The 25999-nt window shown below is 37.8% G+C and overlaps 1 long non-coding RNA gene across 4 annotated transcripts in view; it reads right to left on the bottom strand.

Moving 5' to 3' along the window:
- Positions 1-5237: 5237 nt before the first annotated feature.
- The window catches only part of LOC113081493 (uncharacterized), a 46132-nt gene continuing 25370 nt past the window's right edge, over positions 5238-25999 (bottom strand). For all 4 annotated transcript variants that reach the window (XR_003282230.1, XR_003282228.1, XR_003282229.1 and 1 more), the window contains 2 exons: positions 19914-20968; positions 5238-5556 (listed from right to left, as the gene is read on the bottom strand). This is a non-coding gene — a long non-coding RNA (uncharacterized LOC113081493). The remainder of the gene's footprint in view (positions 5557-19913; positions 20969-25999) is intronic.

Raw genomic sequence — 25999 nt, 5'->3', positions numbered from 1 at the left:
CAGAAACAAAGAAAAATCTCCAAAATGTTTATTATTATTCTTTTACGTTGTGTGTTGACTCGTAAAGTTTATCTTGAATTATTCGTGCCCCTCGGTTAATTAATCAGCTCTGTGGGTGGAAGTTGGATGAGAAACTTCTGTCTGTCCTGAACTTCCAATCCCGCCATTTCCACAGAACACAGACCTTGTGACACCAGGGAGGGGTGAAATCTCATTTGCATGTATTTAAATGACGCATGAATAATTTACACAATTAAGGCTTGAAAAAGGAACATCTTAGAGAGGTTTAGAAGTCACGTTGAGCTTCAGGCTGGTAGTACAAAGAGAGAAAACGGGTTTAAAAAAAACACACACACTTTACGGCTTCCTGGTTGAAACAAATACGACGGTCCATAATGGCGTGCTTGGCAGCTTCACAAGCATCTATTCACTAGAACCTTCCATAAATTGTCACCACATTAAAACGCCCCGCGCGACATTATGGAAGGGCATGAATAGCCTTGTAAAAAAAGGCAGAAAAAAAAATTGAAAACATACACAAGACAAATGTCATTTTCAGATGAAAGCAATCTCTTTTTACACAGCCCGCTTTTTCACACTTAGCCGCTAACCTGCATCTACCCCTGTTTTCGGCTTTCCCGCGTTTCTACAGTCTTGTTAATTTTATATGAAAGAGCATATTGGCACTTATCAGCGGGTGCCGCAGTAAAAGCGTTTAGGGTCAAAGCCTGAGCCGTGATTGGTTCATCCATTAGAAGAAGCGTGCAGCCTGGCTCTCCTCTCAGCCAATCAGATGCGCTCACCGTGCCATTGTTCCAAATGTTGGTGGTCTGCAGTTCTTTTATTAGACTCCCCCCTTATGATTTAACAATAAATGACACATAATTGAAGCTCCTGATAGAGTGACCCTTCCTCTACAATTTCAAGATTACAGACTACCAGACTCCAGAAAAATGCACCTCTGTGTGAATCAAACACGCCATTTGATGTTTTAACAAGCAACAGAAATAATAAATTCACAAATAAACTGGATAGGTGAACAGAATAAAAGTAAAAAAATAAAAAAAAAACAAGAATAAGGGTTTACTTATGAATTGCTAAAATGTAATCATGGCATTTAAATAGCCTACCAAAATATATGATATTTCCAAGTCCATCTGCGGGTTTTCAGATAAAAATTAATTAAACAATTGTAAGCTAGATAATTAAATCGTTATAATTTTGTAAAACATAAAATGCATGCTTGAAGGTCCTGACTTCTGATTGGTCAGGGATGTGGAACCCTTCCGCTAGTTTGACACAATGTTCTATTTCGTCAGTGACTATTTGTTGTAGCGGAAGGATACCATTTAATCTATAAATTATGAAATAATGTTTTACTAAAAAAAAATAGCGTACTTCATATTTTATTAAAACACTTAATTTTCTCGGGCCTGCTGAGTATGAATAGTGTAAATAGCGACTCATCTTATAACCGCGAATAATCGCGATAAAGCTATAGCTAATGTGGCTTTTCGTATTTAAAGAAGAAATTAATTTCTACATTAACTAGAAATGGTGCTGCATCATTCCACTTGTAAATACTAAAACTAGTTACTAATACATATCCACACATATTTTTAACTAGCAAGGTAGGAATATGTATATATGTGTGTGTGTGTATATATATATAAATATATATATAAATATATATATATATATATATATATATATATATATATATATATATATACAGGTGCTGGTCATATAATTAGAATAAAAGTGAAACTTGTATATTATATTCATTCATTACACACAGACTGATGTATTTCAAATGATTATTACTTTAATTTTGATGATTATAACTGGCAACTAAGGAAAATCCCCAATTCAGTATCTCAGAAAATGAGTATATATATATATATATATATATATATATATATATATATATATATATATATATATATATATATATATATACATACGTCTCAGTGCCACCTCCCCAGTGGATTGAGAAGAGGGCTATATGGGGACATGTATGTATATGCACCCGGGGGCGCGGGGTCTGACTGGTTTTGCATTAAAAAAGACGAGGTCCTGTGAAAGTCCTGCTCCCTCCCTGTGTGTGAATTCAATAGCTCCAGCATGGTTAGCATGACAAACTGCTCTTCAGATGGCGTTGGCTCCTCGCTCTTCAAGTTCACACACACAAACACACTCCCCCTGTTGACCCTCCACTCGCCCTCTCCTTCAGTCTCAAGTCTATTTCAGACGAGTCAAAGGGCATCTTAGTTCTGAAATTTCAATAATGCTATCTGCTGGGGATGAAATGTTTTTTAAGGTCATGATTTTGTTTGCTTTATTTATCTATTTATATATGTGTTTTGTGAGAACATCTGTGGCATTTCTCAGTTCAAACTAAAAATGCAACACTACTCTATAATCTATTCGAAATGGAAAATGAATGAATTTTGGAATTTTGTGTTCAAGTTTCTGTTAATTTTTTTATGGTATGTAAAATCGCAAAACGTGCATGAAATATTGACAATTTAAGATCATCTCAATTATTTTAGATTTAAATAATGACCTTTATTATTTGATGTTTGTGGCCTTTATGCTTTAGTTCTTTTCTGTATTTATTTGATAAATTGTATCACTTGTTTTGGTTTATGGTCCATATGATAGTTATATGCAACTGAGAATTCATCTCAAAATCGACATTCTCTCTTTCATCTGTTTTTAAACCCTTGTGATATAATTGCTTCAGTTATTTGGATCTCCTTAGTGAAAAACAATCATCATCACAAACTGCATTACAAACACTCTTATGTAAATGTTTTTTAATATATATAAAAACATTTTCAGATCAGTTTGTTCAGAAGAATAAACATTTATTTAACCACCACAAAGATTAAAGAAGCAGTAAAAGTCCCAAAAAAAAAAGTTTTTATTTTTTGTGTGTTTTTGTTTTTCTCATCTTGTGGAGGCTTGTTTTATTAAGGACGGGTGTCAATAAAATTATATTTAAAGATAAACATTTTATAATCGTTTAAAATATTAATAAATATAAATTAATAAAACTATTATAATTATTATTATTATTAAGCTAAACAGTCAAACTAAATAAATTCAGTATTTTTATTGAATGGTAATAAACAATTACAAATCATTTAATTAAATATCAACATCTAGTGAATTAAAAATATCTTATTGGAAAAGTTGTTAGCAAAAATTGCTGACTTCTAAATTCATAGCATTTAAAATTACATTCTCGACTCAAATTCTGTCAAATGATTTAATAGACCAAAAACTTAAAAATTATTTTAATTCCTATTGTTATACCTTTGTATTTATATAGATAGATAGATAGATAGATAGATAGATAGTTATTACATTTAGAATCTTAAATGTAATATGACACAACAGCCAAAGGATGCAGGACTTCACAGCCAAACTCCCTCCTCACCTCTCCTGACAAAGACAATGAACGTCTTTGGCAGACCACCAAGAACTGCTTTACTGGAGCTGCTCGTCCAGACTGTTTGAGCTCTGTCTCTGGGCAGAGGATGGCCGAGGGAGGGGTGACCAAGGGGACAAGAGCTGCCACCCTAATCTCTCCGAAAGAGGCTTGTTCGGTGTGGGTTTATCCCGTGGAGAGTAAGGGAATCTGCCAGGCTCAGTAAGCATGTATATCAGGCCGTCTCATGGCTCAATGGCCGCTCCATGGGTGGCCCCTCCTGGTCAATACCGTCGGACCCTCCGCCAGACCGGCCCAGAATAGGATAATCTCTCCTTTTCGCTTTCTTTCAGGCCAAAGTCTGGCCTCTTGGCGACTGAGTCACGGCCAGAGTGGCTTGGCCCTGATCCCGGGTCAGTGTGGCTGGGTGACCGAGGGGCAGATTTCAGTAGGTGCACTGGAGCGCACTGGACCAGCGCTTGAGCTGACAGTTAAAGGAAAACAATAGGCAGCAGGACTGATGTGTGTGTGTGTGTGTGTTTGAGTGGAATCCTCAGGTAATGAACACTTTCTGGCAGAGTGAAAGCTCACAGTGTCTGAGAAAAGCTGACAAAAGGCTCTTTTGACAAATAAGATACCAAATGAAACCCCCAAAATATAAAATTATTTTTTTCTTTTTTTATTGAGGCAAGGTGGAATTTGACCTTATTCTGATCATCAACTTGAGGTCAGTTCAAAGTAAATATAATATGAGGTGGATTTAAACTATTCATTTTATGTGTTTTGCAAGTTTTGCAACCCTGTTACTAAATAGATTTTTTTTTTTTTTTTTTTTAATAGTGCAATTTTAAAATAAGTAATGGTGTTGTAAACAACTGTAGAAAATTTAGATGTTTTGAAATTCACCATATAAAAGAATAATATTATTTCACAACTTGTGAAATACTTGGGTACCACACCACAATCATTCAGTAACAGGGTTGCATTACACTGCTGGGAATTAAAACGAGCTATTAATTAAAAATATTTTCTTTATATAATAATATATATCAAATATAATTTTGGTAACACTTTAGAATAATGGTCCATTAGTTAATGTTAGTTAACTACTTTAGTTAACATGAGCTTAGCAAGAACAATCCTTCTACAGCATTTATTAATCTTAGTTGATATTAATTTCAACATTTGCTAATGCATTATTCAAATCAAAAGTTGTGCTTGTTAACATTAGTTAATGCACTGAATTAGCATGAACTTACAATGAATAACTGTATTTTCATTAACTAATGTTAACAAAGATGAATAAATACAGTAATAAATGTATTGTTCATTGTTTGTTCATGTTAATTAATGAATTAACTAATGGACCATTATTCTAAAGTGTTACCATAATTTAATTTTTTTGGGCAAAAATTTTACTTGTTAAATGCAATCAAGAAGATTGTGACCTTTTAGGTGGGTTCAGGTCAAAAATAATTAAATGATATTTAAAAAGAGCTGTTTCATGGGATAATTATGTTGTATAATAGTTCAGAAAACATATTTTAATATTATTCTCACAACAAATCAATATGGGATGTGTGCCTCTAATGTTTTGAAATACAATTTGATGTCCTTTGAGCATTGAGTATCTAATTTATATCAAAAGGTCCAGGAAAAAACAAAAGAACCACACAGACAACAAGACCATTTTTTCAGGATTTATTTTAAACACTTAGATCTTAAATTCAAGGCGGTTAGAGATGAAATAGTTTACAGCACACCAAACGAAAGTATCTATATCTATCAATGTTTCTGTCTATATCTACACATCTGTTATTTATCCATTTATATGAACCTCTATCTGCACACCATCTATATGAATATCTACTGTAGATCTATGTATAAATATCTATCCATCTATATGAATGTCTATATATGTACTGTACCTTTGTCCTGTACATTTCAAAAGACTTAAAAAAATGAACTTACCTTTATTGTCCAAAAATACTTACTTGATGACAAAAAAAAAAGATTCAACAAAAACAACACAGTCTTACTGAAAAACAGTGATCTACTGTAATTAAATAGAAACCATCTCCTCTTGATTTGTCTGTGGTGATCAAGATTTAGTCCAAAACCTGAGGAGACACAAGAAAGAAAAAAGATAGAATTAGTAGCAGTTTCACTCATTACATTTAAGAAACACCTTGCACTTCCTATTATAACCTTCTTTTTTTTTAATAGCATATCATCATCTTTTTGCGAATCACAAAGCTGTTCACCGTATAGCGTCTGAACGGGGTGTGGCTTGAGTGCAGACTCGTATGAGAGGGGAGGGGCTTGAGAATTGATTGACAGCGTTCAGATGCCAGGATGCTCAGCGTCAAGTGTGCGGTGATGATGCTGTGTGTGCGCCACAGCTCGAGTGTGTTTACTGAAGGGGCGGGGAAACAGACTTTATCAGCCGTGATGTTTGACCCCGAGCCTAGAGCCAGACAGGGGTCAGGGGTCAGGGGAAGGACTGTCTGGGCACTGGGATTGACCCCAGGGCTGTGGGGGTGGGGGGGCTTGTTGGTTCCAGTCTAGGGTGCTTCATATCACCTCTGGGGATTGAGGTGCAGACAGCTCAACGACTGAGCCTGCTTAATCATCAGTGCGCAACGTCTAGTCTGCTTGGTCATGGTACAAAGTCAGAGAGGCCTGATATTGTGTTATGGAAATCAACCATGGCTGTCATCATTTTATTTCATTCGAATATATATATATATACACATGCATGCATGTTGTATATTTTACTGTTGTGATATATATATATATAAAACACTACTTATTTACATAGTTATTATATAAATTCTATATTAGTTATATATTTTTATTATATTATATACATATATTGGACAACAGAAGCAATCAAAACTAACAAAAGAGCAATGATACACAAGTGCTATAAGAAGTCTCAGTTTGCTTAAACGCAGTACACGTAGCAACGTTTAAAAAAATTATAAATAAAAAGAAAACGATAGAATAGAAAAAGATTAGAGCAAGCTTGTGTTTGAGGCCTTTTTGCTTTTGTTAATTGTATAATAAATAAAAAGAAAAGAAATAGAATAGAAAAATAATAGAGAAGCTAATGTTAGTTTTTTTAGTAAATGATTAGAGTGCAAGTCTAAAAGGGGAAAGTGTTTTTAATAATTTATACATACTTATATTTCGATTTTATATAGCTTTACATTTAATATATATATACACACACGCACACACACACACACACACACATTAATATTGTTTTATAGCAATCCAAGTAATATAATATAATTTCTACTTTGTTTACGGAAGTCTTACACGTGGGCTATTAAGGAATTATTTATTTTATTATTATTAACAAAAACATTTTTTTAAACTTAATATTAACGTCTTAATATAAGGCAACCATAAGCATAATAACCTATTTATTTTCACACATGGATATCCTTTCATGATTTGATCTATGCTAATTATCTTCAAATATCATGTTAAAATTAACAAATATATAAGACTAATTAACCAATAATTATTACAATTATTATTATTAATAACAGCAACAACAATCTTTCTCTTTTTATGTTTGTTTCTGTCCCATGAAATTACTTCTGTTGATGTTACCTGGTGTAATCAGGTTGATTCAGTCATATGAAGAGGGGAGTTTTGTCTTGTACCATTATTATCAGTATTATAACATTTTTCGTTTGCCAGACAAAAATACATGTTTTCAGTGCATGTACATGTTGCACTATTTGTGTACTTGCATTGGCTTCGACTTTGCCGTTTTATAATATTCTAATGCATTTGCCACATCCTGTCCTGCTTAGCAGCACTTCTCCCATCTGGATTGTTGTGTTATGATTACATAATTATGGGACTGCAGTAAGATCGTGACACTGTGGTGAATATGTGCCTGATTCAGTCGAGATGCTGTCTGATCTGTCTGTATATTATGATTTTTTGGACCCTGTCTTGCTCAGTGAAGTCTCAGTGGTGCTTAGTATCCGCCAGCGTAGCATAATTTGTATGTAAATGTATTCATATGAAGGCAAGCAGGGAGACCTCCAGCTTTGCTGGATCTTGTGTCCCAGAATACAGGTGTCTGTAAAAATGAGTCGCATCTCAGCAGTAGCTTATGAGAGGAAAAAAATGTGTGTATTGCCAGAACAGGTCACATAAACCCCCAATAAACTGCAACTGAAAGTAATTACATTCATCTAATGCGCTGTGATCCGCACTGAATAATCAGTTTTTAAGTTTGGAGCGTGGTATGTCAAACCTCCTCGTTTTTCATTTTCAGACAGGCACGTTGCAGGCAGCCATAAGGAAGTATCCAGGGGTCCTCATGCTATCAGTGGAGGGAGGGGAGGGAGGGAGCGTGATGGTCTACCGTACAGTACTGGCTGTGTCTGAAAATTTAAAGGGAATGCCTAAACAGGCAACGTTTTGTATAAAGGTAGCTCTAAAGGAAACGATATACTGCAAAATCACGTCTAATGATCTAAAACAAATTCAAATGAACTTAAGAGATAACTAAGGACATTTGTGTGTGTGTGTGTAAACAATGCTTGTGTAGAAAATGAATCATGTCTTTTTTTTTTTTTTTTATGAACTTTTAAATTTGGGCACTCTGACACATTTGAATTGGTTTAAGACCACATTTAGATTGGGTTTGTAAGCATAACATTTAAAAAATCTAAACATTTGCACCAGAAAATGAAACTATATAGACATTTATTCATGAACTTCCTTGAGAGTTCACACTGACACATCTGAACCTGGTGTCACACCACATTTAAATTAACTAATTTTTGTATCACCAGCACAAACCTAAACATTTGCATCAGATTTGTGATATTACTCTCCCCAACAAAGACTTTAAAAATATTGTTTTTATTTGTTATTATCATTAATATTCATTATACTGTGGTAGCCATTTTTTTGTGATATTTCTCTTTGTTCAATCATAAATTAAATCAATTAAATAATTTTTTTTTCAACAAGCAGAAAAAAATAAGCTTTTGGGCATATTGACGCAAATATTTCTGTAGTTTAAACACACACACGAACACACACACACACACAAAAACAACATGAAATTTGATGCTTACTAGCCTAATATAAATGTGGTGTGAAACCAGATTTAAATGTGTCAAGTGTGAATGCTCAGATTTCGAAATAAATGTCCATAAGACACTGCAATTATGGCTAAACGAAGAGAAATATTGCAGACAATGGCCGCCACAGTACGCCAGACACATAAAGCATTTCTCCCATCACAAAGACTGTCTAAATATAGTCTCGGTTAAGCCTGGGAACGAGTAAAAGTGTCAAATATTCAGTCATTCGATGACTAGACGACGGCCCAGCTGCTCTATTCAGCTGCAGGTGAGGAAGGACCCTAGAGGTCAAGGTCAGGGGGGTTGTGTGCTCAGACTTTTCACTACACCCCCAAAACAGATTTGACCAGCAAATAGAAGAACACACAAGATGTAAATGTTCATTTTACTGCATGCCTGGCAACCCTAAGGAAGTCTTTGCTGTCTGGATCTAAACATCTTCTCTTTCTCTTCCTGTGCATCTCTGCTGTCGTTGTTTCTTGCTCATCGGACTATAAGAAAAGGGCTCTGCTTTGTACATAATGCTTTGCGGAGTACACAGAGAAGATGTTTTTATCGCAGTGTTAAACAGGGGAACAAAGCCCAGTATGAGCCCCCCTTTATCAAGAGAGTGGTGTCATTGGGGACTGGATGATTTTCTCCACTGGTCCTGCCTGGTGTCTGTCTCGTATTCATCTGCTGGTCATGGTTATTCATAGCCTGCAGAATACCTGATTGATACTTATCTATAAGTATTACTAAAGTTAAATTCAGTAAAATATATCATTATTGAACATACGGTTTTATTACATATTCGTAAAGATAAATTGTATATAATTTTATTAAACAGTTATATATATTATATGTAATGTTATACAATATTTAACATGGGGAAAAAATAGAAAGAATATATTTATTTACTTTTTCCCCCATTTTTATAATAATTTTTATAAATAATTTTCAATTAAAAAATGAATAACAGAAAGTACAAACAGTTAATGTTTAACATGCTTTAAAATAAACATGCTAAATAATATATTATTTAATAATAATAATATATATATATATATATATATACATACATACACACACACACACACACAGTGCCGTGAAAAGGTTTTTGCCTCCTTCCTGTTTTTTGTTTTTGTTTTGCACATTTGTCACACTTAAAAAAATTCAGATCAAACAAATTCTAATATTACACAAGGATAGTGCAACTAAGTAGAAAATGCAGCTTTTAAATGATTTTATTTACTAAGGCAAAAAAAAAAAAAAAAAAAAAACTGTCCAAACCTACCTGGATCTATGTGAAAAGATTATTGCCCCCTTCTGTTAAATCATGAAAGAACTGTGAAAAACAACATTATTTTTTGAAAGCAGAGTTAAATTGTACTACCAGACCCAGGCCTGATTACTGATGACCTGTTGAATCAAGAAATCGCTTTAATAGAACCTGTCTGACAAAGTGAAGCATGCTTAAAGAACAACAAATAGTTTGGCAAAGAAATTCAAGAACAGATGAGAAACAATATAGTGGACATGTCTGGAAAGGATTATAAAGCCATTTCTAAGGCTTTGGGACTCCAGCGAACCACGGTCAGAGCTGTTATCCACAAATGGAGAAAATTGGGAACAGTGGTGAACCTTCACAGGAATGGCCGGCCTACCAAAATTACTCCAAGAGCGCAACAACGACTTATCCAGGAGGTCATAAAAGATCCAAGAACCTCATCTAAAGAACTGCAGGCCTCACTTGCCTCAATTAAGGTCAGTGTTCATGAATCAACCATACGAAAGAGACTGGGCAAAGTTGCATCCATGGAAGAGTTCCAATGCAAAAAATCCTTAAGCCTGACCAGGGAAGGTGTGTGTCCCGTTACATCTGACATAAAACCACACAGGATTTCATAAAAAGAAGATCATACCAACAGTCAAACACTGTGGTGGTAGTGTGATGGTCTGGGGCTGCTGTGCAGCTTAAGGACCTGGACGACTTGCTATAGTTGATGAAAACATGAATTCTGCGCTCTATCAGAGAATGTCCAGTCGTCAGTTTGTGACCTCAAGCTGAAGTGAACTCAGGTTCTGCAGTAGGATCATGGTCCAAAACAGACCAGCAAGTCCACCTCTGAATGGCTGAAGAAAAACAAAATGAAGGTTTCGGAGTGGCCAATTCGAAGTCTGGGCTTAAATCTGATTGAGATGCTGTGGCATGACCTTAAACCGTCAATTTATGATCGAAAACACTCAAATGTAGCTGAATTAAAACAATTCTGCAATGAAGAGTGCGCCAAGATTTCTCCACATCGATGTCAAAGACATGCCAGTTATCGAAAATGCTTGATTGCAGTGGTTGCTGCAAAAGTGTGGCACAACCAGTTACTTTTTCACCTTAATAAATGAAAGCATTATTTCAAAACTGCATTTTGTATTTACTCAGGTTATCTTTGTGTAATATTAAAATTTGTTTGATTAACTGAATCTTTTAAAGTGTGATAAATATGCAAAAATATGGATCTTATTTGCATCTTATATGATAAGTAAATCTGTGATTTTTCTGATATTAAAGTGTTATATTTGTAAAACTTATATTTGTATTAATATATATTTATATTATTGATCAATCTTGATGTTAAAACAAAAATGATACTTATTATCTAAATATATTAGATATTTTATTACATTTTTGTTATTTATATATATATAAATATATAAATTTTAAACACTAAAAACCTGTTTAATAGTATTTTAATAATAATAAAATTATGATTTTATTTTAATGATAGATATTTAAAATATTTACATTTCATTTGATTGTAACATGCCACATCAAGACAGTGTTTTATTACATATTTAAATAATAAATAACATCAAACCTAATATGTAAATTGTCTAGAGGCTAGTGCATGTGCTTTGACACATTCATGCGGCGCTCGTGTGGATGATGTAAGTTCAAGTCTGGCTAACAACATTTCTTGCCACCACTTCCTTTCTTCTCTCTTGACAGTATGTATCATTAGGCAAAACGGTTACAACTAAATGAAAACGAATGCAGGTCATTTGAGCTGCATGATCCCAGGCTCCTCCTCTTCCCTGCAGAATGATGCAACTATAACCAGTCATCAAGCTATGTTAACCTTTCTCATTCAGTGCACTGGACGTTTGCCAGTCTGATCGGGTTTAGTGAGCATATGCTTCCCTCCTTCCAGACAGGGCCTCCTCCTGCGCCAGCTTTATTTCAAACACCACATCTCAGACGAGTCCAATTCATGACTGAGTGATGCACAATTAGTATGCAGCCAACAGCTTGCCTCAAATAAAAGGACCCAGGAGCTGCGGCAGTAGTCCAGGGGGTAAACCAGCGCTCTTCCCCTCACCCCTCACGGTCCTGGACTCAAATCTTAACGGGACATCAGACCGTCTCCTGGCGGCTTTGGTGTGACGTGTCTTCCCAACCGGTTCCATACGCATGCTAGTTTAGCATCAAGCTAGCAGATTGTTTTCAGTCTGAGAATTCAAAATGCCTTCCGTCGGTTTCAGACGCTAGCTGGATGATGAACCTTGTATCTCTGTATTAGATACATGATGTTTTCTTCTTTTTCTTTTTTTAATCCGTTGCCATAATATTGTTCATCTGTTCTGTGGTGCCTTTTTGGTTGCACTTTATTCCTTTGTCTTTGTAGCTCCTCTTTTTGTTAGCATAATTATTAGAAATGTTTATATTGATATTTAAAATCCATTCTAATAACTATACTAGAGTTTCCTCATTTTCTCATCTCAGTTGAGAATATTGATATTTATCGGTATTATTTCAGACGTTTTAGTTTAGTCATATTGATGACTGGCACAACATAAAGGTGCTGGATTCTGCAAGGACCAGTTACTCTTCAAAACACTAACTACCATCACACACTTGGGTCACGAGCGGCTCTGGAACAAATGAACACAAGGGTTCGAGGGGGGTCAGCGAGGAGGAGGTGAAGCCCCAGAGGCGAGCGAGTGTCAACCCCAGCTGGGCGGACATTTTGTTGACATGCTGATAGGGATTTAAGCAGTGGGTGGGTGTGTGTGTGCATGCGTGTGTGTGCAAGGTGAGAGAATGAGCCGGAAAAGGGGGAAGGAAGGAGAGAGGCTCACAACAGCAGCGTTTCTAAGCTTGATTTCAGCGCGAGCTGAGACGATTAGGGGGAACAGGGAAGGACAAGGAAGAGGGGGCTCTCTGGGAAAGATGGGGACCAGTCCATTGAGACGCTGGTACAGGGATGTTGGTGCGGGCAGGACTTCTTCGGCTGAGCTAATGAAGCATAGGTGGAGATAATATTGGAATCTTCCAGAGGGTGGACTGGTGTCTTTGGCCGCCATTCAAAAACTTGGTTTCCCTTCGGAGAAACATGTTGAGAGGAAGAAAAGCCCTCCTTTTAAAGGGGTATCATTGTTTAAACTGCAGGAGACGGAGAGCGGGAACAAATGCAGTGAAATCGATGTTGCTTCCTTGCGACCGATGCTACAAATAAAAGCCCGTAGGCTTCATTAAAACAAGCTCATGATATTGTAAATGAACAGATGTTGAAAAAATACGGTTGCCAGGTTGCACAGAAAAGAATCCGCCTTAATAATCACCCCCTTATTTGCCAGTCAAATATGATTTGGGGTGTAGCGAGACGTCTGACCATACAAACCCCCCCCTGACCTTGACCTCTAGGGTCCTTCCTCACCTGCAGCTGAATAGAGCAGCTGGGCCGTCTAGCCAGCATACAACTGAATATTTGACACTTTTACTCATTCCCACGCTTAACCCAGACGATATTCAAACAGTCTTTGTGGGGAGAGTAATATTTTCTGTGTTTGGTGTACCATTATCTTTGATATTTTTTTCTCATTTAAGGCCCATTCACATCAAGAACTGTAAAGATAACTATATTAGCATCCCACACCAGCAAACAACAATGTTGTGTTTAGAATAAGCACTCACTGCAGTTTTATCATCTGCCACTTTAAATATTCAAGCTCTTTAAAGCAGGATGGATTCTGATTGGCTGGCAATGTTTCTATCGTTAATCAACTGGAAAAATCCATCCATTTGCATTTCTCCTCTGTGTTTTATAGTTATATTTGTGGTGTGGACTTCTCTGTTCTCTGTTCTCATAGAATTAGACCAATCCTTTGGTCATTTATGCTTTATTTATGCTCATCTTAAGCTTTATTTAGACAGAAAGCAGCTCAAATCATTTTTTGGTATATCTGAGTCAAATCAGTTTAGTTTGTGTAGTCTAAACTACAAATGAAATCTGATGTTTATTGACGTGATCCAAATGTGGTGTGAAATCAGATTAAAATGCATCTCAGTGTGAATGCTCACATTTAAAGTCATTTTTTTTGGAATTCAAAAACTATACGTGTATAACACCATACAAAATGACTAATTTTGTATGGTGTTATACAAATATAGTTCTTTCTGAATACAGTAATTTTCCATCACTTCCCTGCTATGCAGTGAACAAGTAAGTGGTTTAGGACACATGCAGGAGTGCAAAATGGGTTGTTTATGTTCTCTCATGTTCCTTGTGAGTTTAATGGTGTGTGCAAACCAGAAGCGAAGCAAATTGTCACATTGAGTTTTCGCTCTAAATTACTCACGAGAGGTTTTTCGCGTGACTTGTACGAATAAAAACATAATAATGCTCTTCAACATTTTCTGATACAACCACACATTGTCAAACCGAACACATCAATAAGCTCTTGATTGACTTGCGTGACGTGTCATTCAAATTTTTCTTTCTTGTCGAAATTTTTCAACTTGCGTGGAAGACACAACTGAGAGAAATAGCACACGTTCACAGCAAATGTGCCACCCAATTTGCATCTTTGCATCAACTCTGTATGTAATCTAGCCATACAATTAATTAAATTAGATTTTGGTGTGCAACAAGATGTCATAAATAAACAAAAACAGAGGAAAACTTGAACAAATGCATCAGATTTAAATCACCTGCAAAAGTGAAATACGGACAGTCAGTCTTAACCAAATGGGATTTGTATGCAGTGTGAACAAAACATAAAAGGTATAGTTCACCCAAACAAGAAAATTCTGTCATCAATTACTCACCCTCATGTCAATACAAACCTAGAGGACTTTCTTTCTTCTACAGACCACAAGAAAAGATAATATAACAGTAAGTGGAAGCCATTTAACATTCTGGACCTCATTGACTTCCATTGTATGCAAATATCTTGTTTCGTGTTTGACGGAAGAAATCGTCATAGAGGTTTGGAACAACCGGAGGGTGAGTAACTAATAAACTATCCCTTTAATGGCAGGATCTGAGGTACAGCACAAAAACGGGACACTAATTTGAAGTTACTTGTTCTAACCCTCACCCAACCTTACACTTCCAGTCTACATCTCTACATCATGTCCACAAAACCATTTGCTACGGAACGGTACTTTCTCATTCCCTCTCCTTCTCGCTGTCTGTCTATCTTGTTCCACGTCTCCTTTCTCTTCCCAGTATACAGACAGAGCCAAGCTGGTCTGAAGCAGCGTTTTGAAAGGGTGGGGGTGCAGTTCGGGGGCATTTTCATTACGGTCAAATCTCAGGCCCGGCTCTTCAACGTGGCCTGTGCCACCGAGCCGACAGTTTAATCATACAAACAGCACTCCATTCCCGTTTCCCGCTCTCTCCTTCACACACTCCACTCCTCGCTTCATAATTCTGCGCCCCACACACTCCGCACGCAGTGCTGTGTTTTGGGGGGTTTAAAAATGACATAATCAGTGACTTGGATAAACGCCTGTTTTCACTCTGTCTGTAATCAGCCGCGGTGGACGCTAGCGTGTTTTTAAAGGGCCAGTAGCTTTTTTTGGATATAGGTGGAGCACAATTTTATGCCTTTAATAATACTGGTATATTGTACTCGATCTTGAAAATAGATTATAAGCGCTGAAAAATAAAATAAAGAGTGAAACTTTGATATGCTAAATAGATATAACATACATATGTGTCTTAAAAAAACATGTTCTGTGATTCTTAACAAATAGCCTTTTTTAAATCTGTTTAAAAAAATGTGTTGCTTATATGTACATACATGTTCATCTGGATAATATTAGGCAGCCATTTAGCAATTTACTAGCTTACTAGAAAAACCCATCAGCAACTAAACAATTAAGTCTAGTATGCTATAACTGCAGACAAAAAAAATGTATAAAATGGTCATCTGATGTAAAATGCTACATCCTAGTCAGCTTTATTTAACAACTACAGAGAATTATTGTTTAAAAAAATGCAATAACTATAAAATGAGCTGCTAATGGACATCTAGTAAGTTGAAAGCTGTTAAAAAAAGAAGTGTGAATTTCATTTCCTTTATCTACTAAAACGTTAAGCATTTAGAAGTAAACCGTTAAGATCACTAGTATGATACATTTTCACAGCAAAATCAATTATTGAGGTCTGCTTTTCATAAACAGGACGGTAAATGCTGAAGGTTATTATACAAAAAGTTAATCAATGCTTTGTAGTAAAAGGTAAATCTGCTAAAATATAATGAAACGAGCTACTACGCTTAAGAATAAACCGAAATAATTGTGTTGCCAGATGAACTTAAAAGTCGTTAGCCTGGCTAGCCACTTGTCAGATCACAGGTGGAATAAAATCAAATCAAATAAATAAAAAAGCTGCATATCGCCTTGGCAGAACTGAGCAGTGCCAATAAATGCTTTTAGCAACTATTACTTCTGTGGGTGGACCACATTCAATCAATAACCAAGCAAATTAAAGCAGCGGGCACTCAGAGCATAGAAACCCCCTCATAACACTGAGACAGCACTGAAGCACGGCTAACATTAAAACATTAAACATATATAACCCCATCTCTGCACAGAGGGGAGCCACACCGCTCTCATATGATGCTACAGCACTTGTGGAAATGTAAAAATAGTCCGACTCCATTTCTTCAAGGCTAATCAAGAATAGGAGAAAAGCTTAATGCAAACAGGCAGGGAAGGGATTTTTTTATGTTGCCATATTTTATATTTTAATACAGCGCTGGAGCCAGGATACCACTCGTTTGAGATGTTCAGCCCAGTTATTAAGCTTTAAGACTTTCAGGCCTTCAAGGTAAGCGTGTAAAAGGTTTACAAGTTGGTATGTAAGACAGCCAGAAGGAATGTGGTTTTGATGTTGTGAGAACGACTGAAGCCTGGTAGCTATTACAACAGAAAATAAAAAGGTAGCACTAATAATTTAACTGATAAGCTCTAAAAGAAAATGAATAAAATCTAAAGTATTAAAAAAAATATGGTTTTATGTTGAACAAATGAGAACAATGAGAAAAAATGAAGTCTGGTATCGTATTGATATAAGTAATAAAATAAAATAAAAAGAAAATATTGTTTCATGTTATGAGAGAAGAAGAAAAAGAGAGAGAACCACTTACTCGTGTTGTTCAAACCAAAACAAAGTCCTACAGGTTTGGAATGACATGAGGGTGAGTAAGTGAGGACAGAATTCAGATCTGGCATGGCTAATCCTTTAATGGGAAAGTAACCGTGCACAGACAGGACAAAGCAAATCAAAAAATCAACATCTTGTGGCACCTAAATCTTGTGCCGTCCACCATAAGTCTACACCTGTACCGCAGGAGTGGGAGGTTAACATATCGCTGGGTCCTGGTGAAAACGTGGCCTTTATTCAGGCACCTAATGGGCGTAACACTCGCCCCTCTGTCCCCTCCTTTCTTTTGCCGCCTTTGCAGGCCACTAACAGGATTTACTGTACTCAGCCTCCCTGCCTAGCTTTGTGCTGAATTATGCATAATTGCGCTAGTGTACTCACACGCATGGCCAACGCTGCGATTAGCATAAAAGCTTTTTAGTTTTCCTTTTTTTTTTTCGGGTTGAGGGGGGTATTTTTGTGTTTTGAAGAGAACTTGAATTGCACAAGATTTGCAGCGTGTGTATTTGTTTAGGGGGGCCATGGGGTGTGGTAGCCTAGCTAGAGTGTCAGGCCATATATAATTTTGTCTGGCTCAGGCTAAAACATATGGGCTCCCCAGCTGTTGTAAATATGCAAATATGGAACGAACACAGACTGACTGACCCAGACGTACCACTCTGCTGCTAATATGCATTTTAGACATCAACTTGTCCAGACAGACGCATAAGCCACCCCCCTCACCTCAAAATGTAACTGCCCTCTCCGCCCAGTTTTAACCAAATCACCCCACCCACATGACATATCCCACCTATGAACCACAAACAATATGATATACGATATGATAACCAATATGAGAAACTGTTATTCTAGACAGCTAATGCCAAATTATCATCAATTATCATCCAATATGCTACTTTTTAAAAAGCTAACCAAAACTTTAAAAAAGAATGTAAAACCAATACAAACAGTTCAAAATTGATTACTCTAAATTCTGGTTGGATGAGCTCAAATGTAAAAACGCTAAAATATGAACATTCAATATTATTCTATTAATAGAGTTCCTTTAGCTCAATTGGTAGAGCTTTGCGTTATCAAGCGCAAGGTTGGGGGTTTGATTCCCCGGGAAAATATGATAGGTAAAAAATTGATAGCCTGAATGCACTGTAAGTCACTTTGGATAAAAGCTTCTGCTAAATGCATGAATTAAAATTAAATTAAATTATTATTCTGTTAAGCTGTTGGTGGTTGCTAAGCAACATAGCAACTAAACATTGTGTTATCCCTAACAGTGCCCCAAGATAAATTTGCAAATCGCATTTTATTCTACTCTGCATTTTTTTTTTTTACTCTTACGTGTTAATATAATGGTTTATGCACATCAAAAGGGAATTTAATTATTTGTGTGAGTAGCCTAGATTATGTACAAAGTCAATGCAAAGATGCAAACTAAATGACATGACTGCCACAAATGCGTGATTTTGGTATCTTCCGCACAAGTTTAATCATTTCAACTCGAGTGGAAAATGTATCAGTGAAGAGCCTATTGACATTTTTTTTTAATGTTTGTATGTTTTTATTCACTTGAGTAATGTGAAAAACATCCTGCGAGTAAACTAGAGCAAGTAACGCAATGCAAATATTAATTTTGCGTCTGATGTGCACACACCATAACACAATCTTTGAGAAAACCTTTTTGTACTTCCATATGGTCAGAGTCAGATTTTAACACCTTTTATTGATATGAAACAAAGTGGTTAGGGACAAGATTTACACAAAACTCTGATGATGACTACTGATATTTCATACGAGATGGTGAAATCGCAAGATACTATGCCCTGGCTCAAAGTGCTACTTTTTTATGGTTGTTTTTCCTATTACATTTACAAGGTTTAGGCTTTGGGTAGTACATTTTTATAAAAGCCAACTTCTACAATTTCTTACCATTTCACCATGTAGTTTGAATTATTAGGAATTCCAATTGTATCTAGTTGGTTTCGACTACTACGATGCTACAATTTCACGCTAAATTATGGAGGATTTTTAGGTCTGTGTGTTTTCGTAAATACAGAGCGTCTATTGAAAGAAAATTTATAATGAATAAAATATGACTCAACCAAACAACCATTTTATTAACATAGTTAAAAAACAAAAAACAAAGACACTGTACACAGACATCTCCCAGAGCACGCAGGCTAACTGCCTAAGCCCCTTTCAGATCTTCAGCTCCACTGACATGATTGTAATAAAACAAGTGTGAAGTTTTGTATTGTAAGAAGGAACACAATGTTGCCCAGTGAGCGTTTGTGTGAAGGGCGCGGATTGTCGGGTCCCACGGCACAGCAGTGCACCAGGGCCTACAGTGAGGAGTGCTGTGCATGCTAATGAGGTCATTATGGGAGGCTGTCTGGAACCGGGCCCTGCGAGTGAGGGATTTACGTAGCTAGACTACCCAGTCGCAGATGTCACAGATGGCACAGGCATCAGATGCTTTGTGTGTGTTAGCGCCATATTTTTCTCCCATTTCGAATGACAGAATGCTACCGCAGCTTAACATAAAGACAGACAGACTGTAAAAGGATACAAGCGATCAACGAAACAGGCGCATATGCCCTGCGTGTTTCAAAGGCAGCGTAAATTACTGGCCCGGCCAATAACGAGGGAGGGAAATAAGCATATGCAAATGCAATCATCTGGAATCTACATAGTCGCCCTTGATTAGGCAGATGGGCAGCGTTTAAGGTGCCGCCATCTTGGCACGGAGACAGCTGGCAGGCAACAGCGGCCATTTTGTCGAAGGAGCTGCCCAGTGGAGACGAGACGAATGGCGGGTATCTATGCAGTCGTCTGCCACTTTGTTTGTTTTACATAATACAAATCAAGACCTTTAACCAGCTGATGTTATGTAACCCACGCATACAGATTACTGAAATCTTTCCTTACCGAATCCAACTTCTCGTTGAGCATCCAAAGATACAGGAAATATCCACTGCCACCAGGCACTCCAGTTTTCGAATTGTTGGTATCTAGCTCGGGCCATGTTTCAGTTGTCCACATCCCAGTGGATCTGCAACCTTGTGGGATCAACTTTTTTGGAACTTCTCCATCTTGCACTGTGCTCGATTGGTCCGCACTGTTATTAATACGCATCAAGTGCCAGGGTCAAGGGTGAAAATGGTTACAAAGTGCCCAGGAAGGGTAGGCGCCAAACCCTTCACCTACAAATCAAGGCCAAGTCCTTTTTCCGAGCCTCTCGAATAGTGCGTCCATAAAAAAAAATCTGATAAAACCAGGTGGAAAAAGGATTCAAACTGCTCTCTCATCCCAGCCCATCAGATGTAGAGCACTTTGTGCATGCTCAGGAGGAGGACCACTAAAAAAAGAAGGCCTCTTGATTTAGCGTAAAAGAGATCTCTGTCAAGCACTCATTACAACAGTCAGGGGGAATGTGCACTTATGGCGAACTAGGAATCAAAGATGGGGGAAAGAAAGACCTTTGACATTCTTTTTCTACTTGTTCTCCAGCAGGCAAAGTTTTATCAAGTGATGCCAATCCTGTAAAGGCCCTCTGGCAGAACCACACAAGCAAGCACACACACACTCGGTGTTGCATGAAGAGCGTCAAGGCTGTTGGCCCTCGCTTTAGCTGATACGAGTTGACTGAGATTGGGCTGCAAGAGAGAGAAAGCCGAACACTCGGGCTCCCATGGCTCCATGGCTGGAGGCAGCGTTGGGCGACCCCTGGCAGCATCTCTCCTCAGTATTGATTTCTCTCCCTCCTCGCTGCCGAGGAGCCGGTAGCCGGCGGGGAAAGCGAGCTGCCTCGCCTGCCCACTCCGACGCTCCCTGGCTGGCCCCTGCCGTCTCTCAGAGACCTGAAGATGGAGAGTCGGGACCAATGGAAGAGAGCCCATGGCGGTCTGCAGCTGTGTTCACCTGCTCCGGGTTCACTCCTCCACCACTATCACTACTCCCACTCTCCGCTCGTCTTCCGACTCCTGCCAAAACAACAGCGAGGGAGAGAGAGAAAACAAGTTCAGCTTAACTTTCAGCATTTTGCCCATTGCAAATGTCAATCCACTGCTTTGATCAGGGAGATGTGCAAGGTGAATGTTTTGGCATCTGCTCTCAGTTAGTAATGTGAACTTTCTAACCTTGGAATAAAAAAAGCTGAGGCAGGAGATTTTTTGAGTTAAGGATGTCAGGCTGAAAGAAACTGTCTGCCAAGTGCACTTAGAGCCCCTATGCTGATGCTTCCCCCGTACAGCGGACAAAACCAGGACTTTAAACAGGCACTTAGTAAGCTATGCTACTTGTAAACACAGATCACAGATGAGGAGAATGTTTTCTTGTTTTTGTTTTTGCTTTGCCGTTCTCTGGAATTATTTAAATGCTTTCAGAATGAACCGTTGTCATGCAAATTAGTTCAAAAGGACATTCCATTATGGTCTCACTGTGCATTTAAAGTGTGAAAAACATTAGCTAACAATAGCTAACTTGACTAATAAATATCCATGTTTTGCATCTGTTTAGATGCACTAATTTCCAAAAATGTATTCATTTCCAAGGCAAGGAAATCATTATTTCTATGATATCTACAAACTTAACCTTTCTTAACCATGGGAACCTTGTTAACCATCCCACAATATTCCTATTTACTCGGCAGCCAAAACTTCAACTATTATTTCTAAACGACACTTCTGCATGTTGCAAACTGCTCAGTTTTGCCTCAAAATGACATTGTTTTAAAGTGGGTTAAGTGCCGAAAAATGGGGGACCGCTTCAGAGTTGGGGGGCAGGGTGCAACCGAGGGGGCAAGCTGCAGTGTTCAGACACAATAATACTATTCATTGGGTCCAGACATGGGTGTTAACACCCCTCTGGCAGCACACAATGGGGCTCCCTGGCATTGAGACAGCCTCACTGATATTGTTAGTTCAGGGCAGCGTTTGGCCGGCCGCGGGAGAAAGTGTCTGCATTGTGCCGGGCCGGCAGGACGGGCGGAGGGAGGTGAAAGGCGAAGAAAGAGAGAACAGTGTATCTGTCAGCTCGAAGGGAGAGGGCTGGGGCCAAAAGATGGGGGAATAGGAGGGGGCCAGGGCATGGCATTGGACTTGTGAATAAGAAAAAGAAAAAAATCCCTAAAAAGAAGATGGGGGTGAGAAAAAGATTGCACTATAAATATTATTGAAGGGGAGACAGGGAAAGGAGGCGGAGGGGACGGGTATGAAGGTTGGGGCTGGGAAGCCGCTTTCTGCGTTTAGGTGCATTTCATGCCTGCCATAGTTACAAAGCACAGGGGAACAATGAAACCGTGTGGGGATGGATAAAAAAAAATTATTCAGGGAGCTTATAAGGGAGAGCGTGAGAGAATACGAGAGAGCAAAAGAGGGAGGGCGCTGCTGCAGTCGCCTCACGGTCGAGACCAGGTACACCGCTGATATCCAACGACCGCGAGATGTACATCTCGCCAGCTTCCCCATCTTTCCTCTGTGTCCATATGGGGAGTGAGACAGAATGGAAGAAAGGAATAGGGAAGCGACGAAAATATATATAAATATGCATATCATATGAGGAATATATTATGATGCATCCCATGATCATCTCTGGTGCATTTTTACACAGTTAACCCTTGAATTCATCATTTGCTGAGACTCATTACTCATTACTCATTACTCATTACCCTTTTTTGCATTTGGTTCCCAAACTCTGGAATAGCCTTCCTGAAAACGTTCGGGGATCATACACACACTCTCTGTTTAAATTTAGATTAAAAACACATCTCTTTGGCCAAGCATTCAAATAATGCATCTCATAATCTTGGACTGCAGTTATATTTGATCAAATGCACATTACTATTCTTTAGATTGGGTTAAACAAATAAATTTTGCTTGGTTGGAACAGCAGCTACGCTAATTATGTTTTTATTTTCTTCTCTGTTTTTGCCTCGCAGGATTTACACAAGCTCCAGTCTGGATCCAGAACACCTGAGAAGAGATGATGCTGACCCCTCAGAGGACCTCATATGATGCCAACCCTGAAACAACATACAGAACTAACAAATGTTCCTGTAAGTTTGATTGCATCACAAAATAATTGCTGTTAAAGGGTTAGTTAAAATTAGGCTGCATTTTACTCACTCCTGAGCGAGCACCAACCTCCCGCTCTCTCTCGTGAGGCCAATAAGGAAGTGACTAAAACTGCAATTCATCAACTGGCCGCTTGAGGCTGGCGGCAAAAGGGAGTCAGTCCCATAGACTCCCCATGTTAAAATGCACAACTTTACAGCAGAAAAAAACATGTTTACAGCCTGGTGCAAAAAAATAGTTTGGTCTAAATAGCTAATTTTGCCCTTCATGACAACTATGAGGGGGGTGAATTTTTTTTATAACTCATCCGTTTAAATTATATTAAGACTTAAAGTTCTGCATAATTAAGGGCGTGGCCACTTGTGTGACAGGTGGATTGCCACTGCTGACACTGCTGTCGCGCTAGGTGGGCGTGGCTTCAGAAACTAGGTCCCGCCTTTTTGCCCATTTTTGATTGTCCGGGAGAGTAGCGCGGTGACCCGCTGCCAAGATGGCGATGGCCCACTCTGCATACTTTAGGCTTCAAAAACACACTTCAGGAGTCTACGGGTGACGTCACGGACACTACGTCCATGTTTTTATACAGTCTATGCTACTGAGGCATCCTAGGTGTATAATACTTTCTTCTTTCAGACGAATCCGGTTGGAGTTATATAAAAAATCTTTGATCTTTCAAGATCTATCATTGCAGTCGGCGGGTGTTGGATTGCTTCAGTCCAAAAGAAGTGAAATAAAAAGTGCCCATCCATAAAAAAAAAGTGTCTCACACAGCATAGGGGGGTGAACAAAGGCATCCTGTAGTGAATCGGTGCATTTTTGTGAGAAAAATGTCCATATTTAATATTTAATAATCACTTTAATCTAGCATGCACTCGTTGTTAACGGAAGCAGATCCCGGCGGATGACACATGAGGTCAGATTTGTGCATGCGCTGCAAAACAATGGTCACTAATTAGAAGTACAAAACGAGAATTTGTATAAAAAAGAAAAGAAAAATTCAGAGAATTTCGGTATAAGCCAAGAGGAGACTGGTTTTCCTTTGCTAAATTAAGGAAACTTTGCTTCCTATTATCCTGTAAACAAACGTTGGTTTTCACGAGACTCACCGGCGCATGCGCAACACTGCCCTCAAATGTCATTCCCCGGGAACTGCTTCTGTGTTGGTTGTTGGCGCAAGCTAGATTAAAGTTATTGTTACGTTCTAAATATGTATATTTTTCTTACAAAAACACATAGAGTCACTACAGGAGGCCTTGGTTCACCCCCAGAGCCGTGTGAGACACTTTTTTTTTATGGAAGTGCGCTTTTTATTTAACTTTTTTTGGACTGAAGAAATGCAACACCCACTGACTGCAATGATAGAGATCAAAGAAAATGTTTTATATAACTCCAACTGGATTTGTCTGAAAGAAGAAAGTCATATACACCTTGCATACCTTGGGGGTCATTAAAACGCAGCCTTATTTTCATTTTTGGGGGAACTAACCCTTTAATAGTGTTCAATGTCTGTTTGATTACTTCTTTAATAGATTTTTTCCGTACATTTCTGCCATATGTACATAAACTGACAGTTACCACTGGTAAGCTACTACTAAATATTTTAGAAACATATTTTTCTGTAAAGTTGCTGTGCAACGATTTGTATAGTAAAAAGCACTATACTAATAAACTTGAATTGAATGTCAAACTTAGTGTAACATTTGGCAAATTTGAATATGCTGAAGTATGAATGAGGTTTGAAATCTACAATGGAGGAAAAGGATATCATTGAATTTTACTCTGTTTATTATACAAAGTTGCAATATGATTTTCAAAGACTGGAATATAGAACATGCCATGTGGACTACTTTTATGATGCTTTAAGTCAGTTTTGGACAGGTTGTATGTAAAATAGTATCAAATATATATATTATATATATATATATATATATATATATATATATATATTTATAGATGTGGAATACTAACGATAAGAATCCAAGGACTGTATTTGCCAAAAATCGATTTTTACTAAAGAAAAACACAGTAAAGCATTGCCTCACTTTTATAACAGCAAGGCCAATCAATCTGCCCTTGTGAGTTCCTATGCAATGCTGCAGAGGTTTAAAAAGATCTCTGCAAAATCTATGATCAGACTCTCCACGCTACAACACAACTTCAAACAAAACTGAAAAAGCATCAGTGCACACAGCTAAAATGGCACCAGGTTTACCCTTGCACAAATAATGCACTTATATACACAAACACTTTTCAGAAGATCTCCGGTTTCACAGCATCTTCTGCACAACACCAAGCCGGCTTTTCAAGAACATTACTTCATGAAACACTACTTTTTGTTTCCCTTCTGGTTAACACAGAGCATTTGTTACCATGGCAACCTCACCTCGTCTTCAGTCTCTGACTGACGGTGGGGCAGTGGGGGCGCGGCCCTGCTGAGGACACGCCCCCTGGATCTCACTGCAGCCCATGAAGGAGAAACACAATGCGGTTCAGCACCAGTACTGGTGTGAGAATTATGCTTTTTACATTTTAATGCATTCACTTGCAGTGTAACTGAATGTTTACTGCAGTATGCAATTAAACAAATTAAAATACTTAAAATACTTAAAATACTTAGCTTAAAGGGATAGTTCAACCAAAAATACAAATTCTGTCATTAATTACTCTCACGTCGCTCCAAACCTGTAAGACCATTGTTTATGTTCAAAACACAAATTAAGATATTTTTTGATGAAATCTGGGAGCTCTCTGTCCCTTCATAGACTGCAATGCAACTGTCATGTTCAAGACTCAGAAAAATAGTAAATACACTGTTAAAATAGTCCAAGTGACATCAGACATCAAAAACAACAAAGATAACATTTTTCAACAATTTCTTCTCTTCTGTGTCAGTCTTTGATGCATGTTGATGACAGTACTATGACTCATTTTCTTTGCACA

The sequence above is a fragment of the Carassius auratus genome, unplaced genomic scaffold, assembly GCF_003368295.1.
Source record: "Carassius auratus strain Wakin unplaced genomic scaffold, ASM336829v1 scaf_tig00034501, whole genome shotgun sequence".
NCBI lineage: Eukaryota > Metazoa > Chordata > Actinopteri > Cypriniformes > Cyprinidae > Carassius > Carassius auratus.
This window is presented reverse-complemented; position numbering and strand designations above follow the sequence as displayed.